Genomic DNA, 13,199 nt, shown 5'->3' with positions numbered 1-13,199 from the left:
AGGGCAGGATTCTCCGATTGCCGACGCCGAAATCACATTCAGCAATTGGCCGGAGAATCCGTTTTTATGCTGAAATTCAGATGCTCCGCTCCATCCAAAATGGTGTAACCTCCGAGGACCCGGCACGCCGTTGGGACGGCCTCAGGACGTCACCCGAGGCCCTCCCCCGATGCTCTATCCCCAACGGGCCGACTTCCCGACAGCGTGGTCACGTGTCCTCTCAGTTTTTGGGGACTTTTCCCATGGTGGCTGCGGACTGTGTCCAGCGCCGCCAGTCGGGGGGGGGGGGGGGGGGGCATTGGGGTTACAGGGGAGCACTATTTGGCAGGCCGGATGCGCGTGCGGCCGGCGCCATGTTGTACGGCGCAACCGCTGCAGGTCGCCGCCATGTGTGGCCACGGACTGGACAATTCTCCATCCATATCTGCAGGCATAGCTGGGGGCTTGCGTGGCAAAGGCTGTTAGCCCCCACCAGGCGGAGCATCGGTGCAGGGCTGGCGCCGACTTTTTCATTGTAAAACTAGACGCTTCCTCCGGACACAGCCTCAAAATCGGAGAATCCAGCCCACAATTTTTGAGGGTTTTTTGAAAGTCTTTATTTTAGCTTCTATCTTAATACAATCATGCATTTTCTGATGGAGAAATAAATGTAAGTAAAACTGAAGGATTTTAAGTGCTTTTAACTTTCTCGTTTGCTGTGTAGGTTTTAATAGGATTGACTGCCTAACTGCTTGCTGACATCACTGCAGTTGCATCCCTTTGTCACATTTAACCTACCATGGATCTGCTCTCTTGGAGGTCAGCAACAAGCACCCTTCTTTCACGTTTGTCGGCAAAATCCAGGCCTATGTATTCAAAAACATTTTTCTGAATTTACAACAACATTCTTGCTGTTGTGATGGTGCAAAACACAGAAAATTTGAGCAAGTACAATATTACATAACAATGTTATTATGTTCACCTAGAAGTATCCTTAGATGAATTTGTTTTATTTTGGGAGGATGGTAACTGAATCAAATCTGGAGGCCAGAATTTGAGAGAATGAAATGGTCTGTGGAACGCACAGATGTTAGGCTTTCTCTAAGAGTGATCAAAACTGATTTTAAGGATCCTGAGAGAATATATATAGTTAAAAAATGGGAGAAAAGCTATCTTAATTCAAGAATTAGACATTGTGGAACTCAAGGCAGAGGTGTAATGACCCTGCAGCTTGCAAAACTGTGGGTTCAAGACTATGGGCTGAATTCTCCATTCTGGAGACTAAGTGTTGACACCATCATGAAAACGGTGGAGTTTCACAATGGCATGAAAGGGTCCACAGGTGAACATATTCAGAGACTGCAAAGGGGCTAGCACAGGCGTATCGGGAACCACAACATGCTGTTAACGGACCGGTGGCCGATTCACCAGTTCCATGATTGACGCGACGCCACGGCTGCACATAATGCATTCTCCCCCTCTCACACTAGCGCCGCAGCCAACATGGCCACAAGGAGGGCAGCGCTGCAATTCCTGGACATTGAACTCGAGCCCCTCCTTGACTCCGTGGAGGAGAGGAGGCTGATACTATACCCCGGGCCGGGACGGAGGTTCGCAGGCGCCATAGTTCATCGTGCCTGGACAGAGGTGGATGCCGCCGTCAGAGTGGTGACCCGGACTGAGACGAGTGCAGAAACAAACTGCACAACCTCCTCAGGGCAGCCAGGGTGAATACCCAGCGCTGTGCCCCTGGTACTATTCCCCCCCCCACCTCAAGGGACGGTCGGACACCCTGACACACCCTGACACACATGGCTGGACCCATGCCAGCCACAATGGCCGGGTGCCCTGGCCACTGATGCCAACAGATACCCAACCCCTGGGCTGCAAGCATCGGGCCGTCTAACTCTGCTGTTGTTTGTATTTGCCCCTCCCAGGACAAGGCTGCGCACAAGGCTGGGCAGCACGGTAGCACAAGTGATTAGCACTGTGGCTTCACAGCGCCAGGGTCCCAGGTTCGATTCCCCGCTGGGTCACTGTCTGTGTGGAGTTTGCACGTTCTCCCCGTGTCCGCGTGGGTTTCCTCCGGGTGCTCCGGTTTCCTCCCACAGTCCAAAGACGTGCAGGTTAGGTGGATTGGCCATGCTAAATTACCCGTAGTGTCCATAAGGGTTGGGAGGGGTTATTGGGTGGAAGTGGGGGATTAATGTGGGTCGGTGCAGACTCGATGGGCCGAATGGCCTCCTTCTGCACTGTATGTTCTATGTAATCTATGTAAACCGCGGGGAGCGGGAGAACACCGGAGAGGGACCACTAGACCTGCGTCCGCTCACCGTGCCCGAGCAGAGGGCACTGGACATTGTCGGCGGACCAGAGGAGAGGGATGTCGCCGACGTGGAGGTCGGCAGCGCACCACAAACCCCCCCTGCCCGGTTTCGGGTCCTCACGTCAAATGTGTGCCTAACCCAACCCACCACACCCTAACACCCGTCAGCCCCTCACCCCAACCGCCCTCACCTCAACCGCCCTCACCCCAAACCCGTCACCTCACACCCCCTCACCACGCCACCTCACGCCTCACCCCCGTCCGGATGTCTAACCATACATGCCGTCTTGTGTCTTACAGGACCAGCCGGGGAGAGCCCAGCCCATCAGGGGCCCCCCACCCCCAGCGAGTGTCAGGGCGGTGCCCCCCAGACAGCAGAACACCGACGGAGAGAGCAGTCGGAACACCAGGCCTCTGGCCGAGACGACCCAGGAGACCATGACCCAGGAGACCACGACCCAGGAGACCACGACCCAGGAGTTTGAGTCGGATGAGGACACTGGCTTTCCATCACAGCTATCTCCAACACCCTCCACCATCTCACAGACCATCACCCCGGTTGTGCAAATTAGTGAAGAGGCTTCTGGGTCACTCAGTGGTGCGCATCACATAGTCGTCCCGGTACAGCAGGTGTAGGTAGGAGCAGCCGAGGGGCTGGACTGTCGGAGGGCAGCCCGGCCCCAGCAACCAGCTGCCGCCCAGGGCTCCTCGAACATCAGTCCCACACATGGGGCAGGTGCACTCACAGACACAGGGACTAGAGGAGATGACAGCAGGCTTCCAGCACCGGCAGACATAGGTAGAGGAGTCCTGCAGGAGCAGGGAGTGGTTCCGGTCATGCGTGCCACCCATGCCAAGACCGCACAGGTGGCGTCCGTGGTGGAGGCAATGGGGCGATGGTGTCAGACATAGGTCAGCATGTGCAAGGCCTGGAGTATTTTGTGAAGGCGGGGGCTGAGGCCCAGGACAGGGCTACCCACTCACAATCAACCATGTGCCAGAGCTGCCGGGAGGTTGCAGCGGCGCTCCTTGGTGTGGCCCAGTCACAGCAAGCCATGTCTGAGAGTGTCGGCGGCATTGCCCAGGTGATGGACCAGTCACAGCAGGCCATTGCTGACAGCATCGGCAGCATTGCCCAGGTGCTGGCCAGCATCGTACAGACACAGAGGGAGGTGGCCCAGTCCCAGAGGGAGGTGGCCCACTCACTGTGCTCCATTGTCGCTAACATTCAGACCCTTGTCGATACCAGAGTGGGCATCCAGGACTGGCAGCGCCAGGTGTCGGGGGGGCCTCAGGGGATGGATCCGCTCGCAACCCCGTCCCATGGAGAAGCCCAAGGGCCATCGGGCACAGACTGTATGGGATTGTTCAGAATAAACACATATTCACTCTGTTGATACCTGCCTCTGTGCTCTGTCTGACGGGTGTGGGAGTGGCGCGGTCAGTGATGGCCACTGGGAGTGAGGGGTGGTGGACGAGTGAGGCCCAGTGGGTGGACCGTGCAGCCCCCCCCTCCACTGACCATCCCCATCACTCAGTCCACAGCGATTCAACAGGGCCATGTGATGGACGGGTCAGCTCGCATGCAATGATCACCCAGGTGGAAGGTGGTACTGTGGGCATGAGTCAGACATCGTCTAACGATGTGGAGCACGGAGCTCATCGCGGTGCGGGCTGACATCATCCTCCATCCCATGGGCCAGACCCGCTGTCACTGCCAACCCAGTGCCCTCGGCTCATTATGCCTCAAGTATATATAACGGAGGGGAGTGTGCATGCGAGTAGTTTGGTGGTGTGGGGGTGAGAGTGGTTGGTGGTGGGGGTTGAGGGTGGTCAGTGGTGTGAGGTAAGGGTGTTCAGTGGTGAAGGGGTGTGGTATTGTGGTGTCCGTGCCACTGCCCAGCAACCCCCCCCCCCACTAGTTGGTGAAACGTGTGTCGATTAATGTGTCCCGTGCTTGCTGGCCCTGGCAGTTCCGTTGTGTGCCTCCCATGCCTAGCCAGCCACCATGTCCCGCTCATTGTCCCCCTCTTCCTCATCCTCCTCGTTCTCCTCCAGCACATCGCCCCTCTGCTGGGCTATATTGTGCGTCCGACCCTCCTTGCCTTGTACTGGAGGGCCCCTCCAGAGCGGTCCAGGCACCTGAAGCGCATCTTCAGCACCCCAAAGCACCTTCGACCACATCCCTGGTTCGCACAATGGGTATAATTATATTGGATCTCCACGTCGGTCTGTGGCCTCCGTATTGGTGTCATCAGCAACGGCTGCAACGGGCAACCCTGGTCGCCCAGCAACCAGCCCCACAGCCAGGGGGGTCCCACGAACATGTCGGGGATCACAGATTATGCCAAAATGAGCGAATCATGTACACTGCCCGGGTTCCAGGCGCAGACGTGCAGGATCCTCACCTGGTAGTCACAGACCACCTGAACGTTCATGTACCGGTCCACAAGGGCATACAGGACATCCGTTACGGTGCGGATGCACCTGTGCATCCATGCCTGTAAAATGCCGGACAGGCCCCCACTCAGCGACTGGAAAGACCCCGTCGCATAGACGTTGAGGCCAGCATCACCTTGACGGCCACCGGGAGCGGGTGACCTCCCCCATTCCCACGCGGTTCCAGGTGTGCCATCAGATGGCAGATGTGTCGCACTGTCTTACGGCTCATCCGCAGTCTTCTCCATCTTGCCGGTCCGCGAGTTCCTCAAAGGACATGCGTTCGCAATATAGGTGTGCCTCCTTGGCACCACCTCCTCCTCCTTCTCGTCCTGTCGGGCGGCCGGCCCTCCATCCTGAGTGGCAGCCATCTGCTCCTCTGCAGCCCACTCCTCTGCTGAAGCCTCCGCCTCCTCTCTTGAGCTGCCCCGCTCATGCTGCCACAGGGCTGCATGCAGGGGCAGCGGCCGCTGCCACAGCGGCCAACATCGCTGGTTGCTGACCAAACATTATTATCTGCAGGGGGTGAGGGGAAAACATGTTATCATGGCGCATACAACTGTGCACAACCAGGTACCATGGGCCACACGGTGGCCCCGGTTGTCACCGTGTGTCCCAACCACACATGTCCCCCACCCCTGTATCCTGGCCCTGTCGGTGCCCCATATGGCCCCATACAGCCGTTTTCTCGGCGTGCACCCAGGGGCCGGGGTGGGTGGCCAACAAGATGGCCGCCGTAATGGGGCTCAGTGCGTGGGCACCGCCCTGTCATGTTAGGGGCTCCCAGGCTGCTCGGCCTGTTCCTACCCGCTTTCCCGGCCCTCTCCTGGCCCTGGCAGGGCCCCCCCCGAAAGCACGGCCAGTGTCCGATACGGGAGACCGCAGTCCCCCCACACCAGCTACCTCCTCTCACAGCCGCCTCAGCCAGCACGCCAGCTTCACGATTTTTAAAAGGTGGATAGAAACATGCCTTCGGGAAATCAGCCCATTCAGGGTGCAGAATCGCTGAGGCCCCGGAGAATCGGTCGTCAGGGCTGATAATGAGATGCATACAGTACTTCCGGTCCACGTGGCAGGCGCCGTGATTTCGTCGAATTGGGGGTCCAGAGAATTCCGAATCGGCACGAAACAGGCGTCAAGCCCGATTTCAGAATCGGAGCCGATTCTCCGGCCGATCGCTTTTTAGTGATTTTGGCGTGATGTCACGGAGAAATCTTCTTTCAAAAGTATTTCACATTCTGCCATGTGGCTATTTTGCTCTTCAAGCAAGACCTCTATTTCTCAGCTCCTTTTGCAAGGAAATAGAAATAGTGATTTCAGCATGATGTCACGGAGAATCCAACCCTACATTTTAGTCACTCACAAGACCCGGGTCACAGCGCCAGTCTTTGCCATGATTGTCTGCTCAGCATCTCAGGTCTGCAGGAAACCTGTTGAGGCCTGGGGATAGAATACAACTCCCATTATCACTTTCCTCCTACACAGGACGTGACATTGGGAGCGTTGCCATGGGAAATGTGGAGATTTATATAGACATACTGTTCTTTTTCCAGTATGTCTGGATTTGTTTCGCTCTTACGGACAATTTAAGCCAACATTTTAATGTTGGTCAAATTAGAATTTTAATCCATAATTCTCCAGGACCTATCATTCTCTTTTATTTTCCAAGCTAGGCCTCCTCGGGACTGGCTAGATTGACTCTGCAAGCACAAGGTGAGCAATCCTAAATATCATGTACAGAATGTATTCCCTTCCCTCCCTCAGTAGCTACAGCACTTTATTATTGAAGGGTACAGGTTAGATAAAAAATCCCCTAGAAATTTAAGCAGTAGGTTATAGCTGAAGTTCAGCTGCCTCTTCTTTTTCCAGGTTGCAAGCTAAATACTCAAGCGTCATGAAATGGCTGACAGAGTGCCAGGTTTGATAACTGCCTCCATACATTTGTTGCAATATTTCATTACCATTCATTGCTTGTGATAGGAGTGTCCTGACTACAGATAAAAACCTACGGAACAATCAAAGATTATAACACTTCGAAGACAGAGGTTCCTGTACCTCTTGGGGAAAGAACTCTGGGAAAACAATCTTAGGTTTGGAGGTTAAACATTCATCCACAGAACGATCCTCCGGGGTGGTTGTGTTGTCGTGATGATGTATCGAAATCTATAGTAGGGTTCTCATGTTTGGGGCAGTGTTACTATCTAATTTGTGCTATGGTTCAACTTCAGCTTAAAGGTGCTTTTGTTTTATCTGGGTTTCTGTCAATGTAGTTGGCGCCAACATGGGATTGGGTATGACGTATCCTTCAGGCAGTGTGGCTCTCATGTCTTTGGCGATCGTAGCCTAAGTGATAACAGGCAGCCCTTATTCAGGGTTTTGAGCTTGGCAGAATACAGCAATCATTCAAGCTGCAGACAGCTGTTTAATGACATTAACTGTCTTGGGCATCCAGAGGAGTTCAGGAGAAATGTGAACAGAAATTAAGAGTCGGTGCCTATGGAAGTCCAGTTATCTCTTAACTTCTGTATTAGCCCCGATAATCTTTTTACATTCGTAGTTTTGTATCCTGGCAATTCATTAGGGGCTTTTTGGCTCTGAGGATGAATATTCTGTGGACTGTCCAGAGCAAGTGCAGATCAGTTGCCAAGAGGTAGGATAGATTTCAGGGTGCTCTAGATGAAGTGGGATAAATCTATTTTTCTGCATGCCTTCAGGAATGAAGATACAGATACTTCTGTGATGTCCTTGATTGTCATGATTATTTATTTATTTAACTACCTCCTGGTATTTGTTCAGTAAGTGGAACACCTTTGTTTTTAGTTCAGTAAGGTATCTGCTTCCTTCACCTGGCTCATTTCCAGCCTGTTTAGATGGTGCTCCCTCTGACTGTAGTATTGACGTCAAAGATTTCTGCAAATACTGCATTAAAGAGGTCTGATCTGACTCTGACAGCAACTCTGCATCATACAGCATGTTCTGTTTTAGTGCTGTCTCAGATCCTGAGGATACAGTAAAACTCCTCGAGGAGGTGGCAGAATGGATTTCCAATAGCATCTCCTCGGAGTCTTTGATGCAAGATGCAATGCACAAATGCATTGACTGTCATCCGATTGCATGCAAGAATTTCCTTTAAGCTTGTTTTGGAAGGAATTGTGTCTGTACATGATATAGTTTCCGTGGGTGCTGTATCTTAAAGTTTGAACTGCTGGGAGATAAAGGAGGGAACTCTATTTGCTACTGGAGGAGGAAGACCAGTGGAATAGATGGAGTCATTAATTAGACAGATCAGGGGGCTGGGTCAAGATGAGGAGAGAGAAAGCAATTCTCCAACTGTATCTCTTAAGGCAAGTGGAGAGGTTGCAAAGCATATTTGACAATAAGGCAATGAACTGCCATTTCAATGAACGTCATGGTAGCACAGTTGCTTGACAGCGTCAGGGACCCGGGTTCGATTCCTGGTATGGGTCACTGTCTGTGTGGAGTCTGTACGTTCTCCCCATGTCTGCGTGAGTTTCCTCCCATAGTCCAAAGATGTGAGGGTTAGGTGGATTGGTCACGCTAAATTACCCCACAGTGCCCAAAGGTTAGGTGGGGTTACTGGTCATGGGGATAGGGTGAAGGTGTGGGCTTAAGTAGAGTGCTCATTTAAGGGCCGGTGTAGACTCGATGGGCCGAATGGCCTCCTTCTGCATTGTAAACTCTAAGATTTGTGGATAATCAGCTTTTTTGGGTGTATTCTGTTGTATCAGTGCAGCAGATTAATTTTCAATAAAATATTGTCACAACAATCTTTATGACAATACTAGGAGTAGTTCACCAAGAATTAAAATAACATTCTGAAGTAAGAGTGTTTTAGTTTCAGTTTATAGTGAAATGTATGTACATCAGCAGCAACTACCTGATTTGAGCACGTCCTATTTTCCTGGGATTTGCAGCCTTCAACAATATTTTATCCTCCAGTATCCATGTGGAAGTTGTCTGTTAAAGAAAATAAATACTGTTACAGCAACATGTGTACAGAAATAAATGCTCGGAAACTGAGAATTGTGAAACAGTTTTCTTGGCATCCCATAAATAAAATCAGATACGGCAAAATCCCAACTGGTTCATTATATGGGTTGAAGGGTTATGGAAAACGGACAGGACAGTGGAGTTAAGGCCAGGATGTGATCAGCCATGATCGAATGGCAGTGCAGACTCGATAGGCCAAATGGCCTAATTCTGCTCCAATATCTTATGAACATTAGCGTCCTTCAAAGATGGGAATCTGAAACTTCTATTGGGTCTGACTCCAGACCCAATGGTGGTGGACTCCAGGTGGTGTCTCTTAATGGTCTCTAAAACACCACGCTACCTTCTCACAGCAAATAGGCATGGGTAATAAAGGGCACATCAACATTTTTAATGGCAATACCTATCTGTTGCCTTCCTTTCTCTTTCGGCTTCTCCATATTACATGAGGTTACCACAATGCTGGTTGATCACCCTTCACAGCAATTATCTTTTTTTTAATTTGGTATGTGGTTTTACAGCTGGATGTCCTTCTTGCCTCTAACCTTCTCCATTTATCTTGGCTGGGGACCACCACTGCTACACACTGGCTTATCTGCATCAGTGGCTTGATTGCAAAACCTATCTGCCTATTATACTGTAATTGTAATCAGTCTGCCATTAGTTGGAATGTGGTGAGTCACTCAGGTAAGACCACAATTTCCCAATCTCCTAAGTTTTAATTGAGTAATTTCTGACAAGTTTAATTTAATTCAGTTTTCATGCTTTTTTTAAAAAGACAAATTATTGTTTCTGTTTTAATCATTGCTACCAGTTTATTTAATTCATCGCTATCTGTTTTTAATTGTCACTGTTGCTGCTTTTTGTTTAATTAACTCCTTCAATTCTGATGGAAGCCATGGCAACATTATGGTGGTATGTTACAGTCCATTTAGGGAGTCTGAACTGCTGTAGAAACATGCACTTTTTACATGCATGTTGCAATCTGGAGTTATGGAAAGTGATGAGAGATTCCAACACTCTTTATATTACATGTCTATGCAGGAATTTCGTCCACTCTTACCGCCTGCCATTGGCTTGTGTTGGAAGGATTTACAGGTTGATACTCAACATGCTTGGCCATGTTATGAACGTACCATCCTTAGCCATCAAGTCTGAGGGTGGGATTTAACTCAATGCTTCTAGCTTAGAGGGGGGACACTAGACACTGCGCCACAAGATCTCCACATTGTACTACCTGCCAAAATTACGGACCAGCCATTTTTTATTTGGTTTTATTTTAGTCCTGGCTTATTTACTTAACTTTGTGGCTGATGAGTTCAACTCTTAATTATTTTTTTTAAATTGTGGTCATTAACTTCCTATGTGATTTATTTCATTCTCACTGTGGTATAATTTCACTCAAATATTATTTATATACTGCATTAACTCCAAGGGTACCTGTTGGTCTGTCAAACTCTCACACTATTTAATTAAATGAACTGCTGTAAAACAATGGGCTGATTCTTTCATGGAGCAACAATCACCATTGGATTGCCAATCCACTTATATTTTCCCACCTTTGACTGGAGCTCTACATTTCTCTCCCAAAATATCTGACCGGTGTCCCCTGAGAAATGTGGAGCACAGCTGCTCCTGAAGTCCTTAAGAGTCCTTCAGTGTAGTGTAGGAGCATCGGGAGAATCATAGAAACATAGAATTTGCAGTGCAGAAGGAGGCCATTGGGCCCATCGAGTCTGTACCAGCCCTTGGAAAGAGCACCCTATTTAATCCCACACCTCCACCCTATCCCCATAACCCAGGAACCCCACCTAACCTTTTAGGACACTAAGGGCAATTTACCATGGTCAGTTTACCTAACCTGCACATCTTTGGACTATGGGAGGAAACTGGAGCACCTGGAGGAAACCGGAGCACCTGGAGGAAACCACGCAGACACAGAGAGAACGTGCAGACTCCGCACAGACAGTGACCCAAGCCAGGAATCGAACCTGGGACCCAGGAGCTGTGAAGCAACAGCGCTACCGTGTTGCCCTCCCACTGTGCTGCCCTCAAAGCCATTGCCCCCTTCTTTACAACACTATATGGCAGGGTGCAGAGGAGTTTCACCAGTATGTTGTCTGGGGTAGAGCACCTTAGCTATGAAGCGGGACTGGATAAGATCGGGTTGTTTTCTTTGGAGCAGAGAAGGTTGAGAGGGGACCTGATTGAGATGTATAAGATGGTGAGGGGCATGGGCAGTGGATAGAAAGCAGCTTTTCCCCTTAGTTGAAGCGTAAATAACATGGTGGAATAATTTTAAGGTGAAAGGCTGGAGGTTTAGAGGGGTTTTGAGGAAACTTTTTTTTGCCGAGGGCGGTGGAAACTGGAATGCACTGCCTGGGAAGGCAGTTGAGGCAGGAAATCTCACAATCTTTAAAAAGTACTTGGATAAGTACTTGAAATGTCATAACATTCAAGGCTACGGGCCAAGTGCTGGGAAGAGGGATTATTGTAGAGTAGGTTTTTTTTAAAGCATAGTTTTTTTTCTCAGAGCAGGCTTGATGGGCCGAAGGGCCTCCTCTGTACTGTATGATTCTATGATACTGGTAAGTTTGAATATCCCTTTGTTTGACAAGCTAGGAGAGAAGTTAAGTGTGTAGGATGGGTTAGGTGGTGGTGTCCAGTGATTGTTCACAGGGGGGGGGGGGGGGGGGGGCGGCTTGGTAGTCAGTGGCTGTGATGGGGAATGGGGGGGGGGGGAATGGTTGGGTGGTTGGTCGGGGGTGACGGGGTAGTTTGGGGTGTGGAGTTACTAGAGGTTGATTGGATCGTCAGGTGTATCAGGAAGTAGTTGAGTGGCAGGGGAGTAGTTAGGGGTCTGGGGATAGTCAGGGAATGGGGAAGGGATAGCTTGGTAGCCCAGTTGGGGGGGGGGGGGGGTTGGAATTAAGAGGTGTTAGCAGTTACCCAGAAGTTAGAACAGGGTTTAATCCTTCTATTCTGCTCAGTGAGTCAGAACCATCTGGAGTCTGCAACTTTACACCAGAGTTTTGGAAGGTTCCAGATGGAAACTTTGCACCCAATTCCCATGCAGTCCTTGTGTGGCGACTTCCAAGGAGTACCGAAGCGCATCTTCGGAGGGTTCGATCCTCTGGAGAATAGAAGATCTGGGCCAGCATCTTTTAATTTACCTCAATAAAGGCATTTGTATTAAAAGTCTTTTGAAAAAAAAGTTATTTTTTTCTTGTTGTCCTCTGATAAACCATGAACATTGTCAAGGGACATCAGCTAAGCTAGTATATATATATGCAGATATATATCATGTAATTTCAGAAAGAAACCATTGCCTTGGAAAGGTTACAAACAATATTATCTATCCTTGGAGTTTCTGTGGTGATTTTTTTTTAAGGAAAACACAATATATTCAAAAGCGTAGAAATGGATAAACAGTGATGTATTTTCTCATCCCCAGTCAGCTTCCCAATTTCCATTCGAATACTCTCATTGGAAATAAGTGAGGCGCTATTCTGTGACTCAGATTCACTGACAGTAAAGGTAACTAACTAACTCTGGGTTCGATGAAGCACCGAAACAAAAATCAATTTAATCGTTCGAGCAACAATGCTTTCAATGACAGCCTCCCTTGTTTCAATAAATTAAAAAATCCAATGCAATCAAATCACTTTCCCACGTACAGTAAGAGTTAACGGGTGAGCTTTGATAATCACACAGTATTATTTTATTCGCCATTTTATTATAATTTCTAAGGAGCATTGATATATGTCCATTAATCGAATCTGATGCAAATATTCACTTCTGCAACTGGATTGTAATTTCTGCAGTTATTTTGCTGAAAGCCTTCACTGCTTTGCACCGATCGCCATTTTCCCCTGTACCGTGCCCTCTGAAAAATTATTTACAGCCACCAACAGACCGAAAACGCCGGCGATTGTAGGGAACGAGGGATCGAAACCTGTTCTCTACACTTGAACAAGTTTCTCTTACCGCAAACGGCCAGGAGCAGACGGTGGCGGATGAAGAGCCGAGGCAGACGGTCGGAGCCGAGCTCTGTCGGGTTGGGAGACAGGGATGCCTCTGCCGTTTGCACCTGGCACCGCGCAGGGCGGCCAGGAGGATGCTGGGAAGAGAAGGCAAGGCACCGTTCACATCCCATCCCTTTCAAAGCCATTTGTCCCGGCTCGAGGCGGCGAAGCGCGCCCGGCCATCCGAGTAACGGCACCGCTGGGGGAGCGGGGCGTGGAGAAATCACCGGGTTTGCGGGGGGCAGGAGGGTGATCTCTTGAGGGGCTGGCTGTTGGGGGTGGTGGAATGGGAATGGGAGTGGAGTGGATGGGATGGGAGGGAAGGGGTGGGGTGGAGTTGGGGGGCTGGGGGGGGGCTGGAGTTGGGGGGCTGGAGTGGGGGGGGGTGGAGTTGGGGGGCTGGGGGGGGTGGAGTTGGG

The 13,199-nt window shown here is 50.2% G+C and overlaps 1 protein-coding gene across 4 annotated transcripts in view; it reads right to left on the bottom strand.

Moving 5' to 3' along the window:
• The window catches only part of zmat3 (zinc finger, matrin-type 3), a 79,215-nt gene extending 66,270 nt beyond the window's left edge, over positions 1 to 12,945 (bottom strand). Inside the window, exons 1-3 of one of the 4 annotated variants that reach the window (XM_072474360.1) lie at positions 12,743 to 12,945; positions 8,643 to 8,722; positions 778 to 845 (exon numbers count right to left, since the gene is read on the bottom strand). The gene's annotated coding sequence lies outside the window, so the exon portion shown is untranslated. The remainder of the gene's footprint in view (positions 1 to 777; positions 846 to 8,642; positions 8,723 to 12,742) is intronic. The other 3 variants (XM_072474359.1, XM_072474361.1, XM_072474357.1) reach the window with 3 other exon arrangements.
• Between the last annotated feature and the right edge of the window lie 254 nt (positions 12,946 to 13,199).

This window comes from Scyliorhinus torazame, chromosome 14, assembly GCF_047496885.1.
Source record: "Scyliorhinus torazame isolate Kashiwa2021f chromosome 14, sScyTor2.1, whole genome shotgun sequence".
In the NCBI taxonomy this organism is placed as follows: domain Eukaryota; kingdom Metazoa; phylum Chordata; class Chondrichthyes; order Carcharhiniformes; family Scyliorhinidae; genus Scyliorhinus; species Scyliorhinus torazame.
The sequence above is the reverse complement of the archived record's forward strand: the minus strand, read 5'-3'. Positions and strand labels throughout refer to the sequence as shown.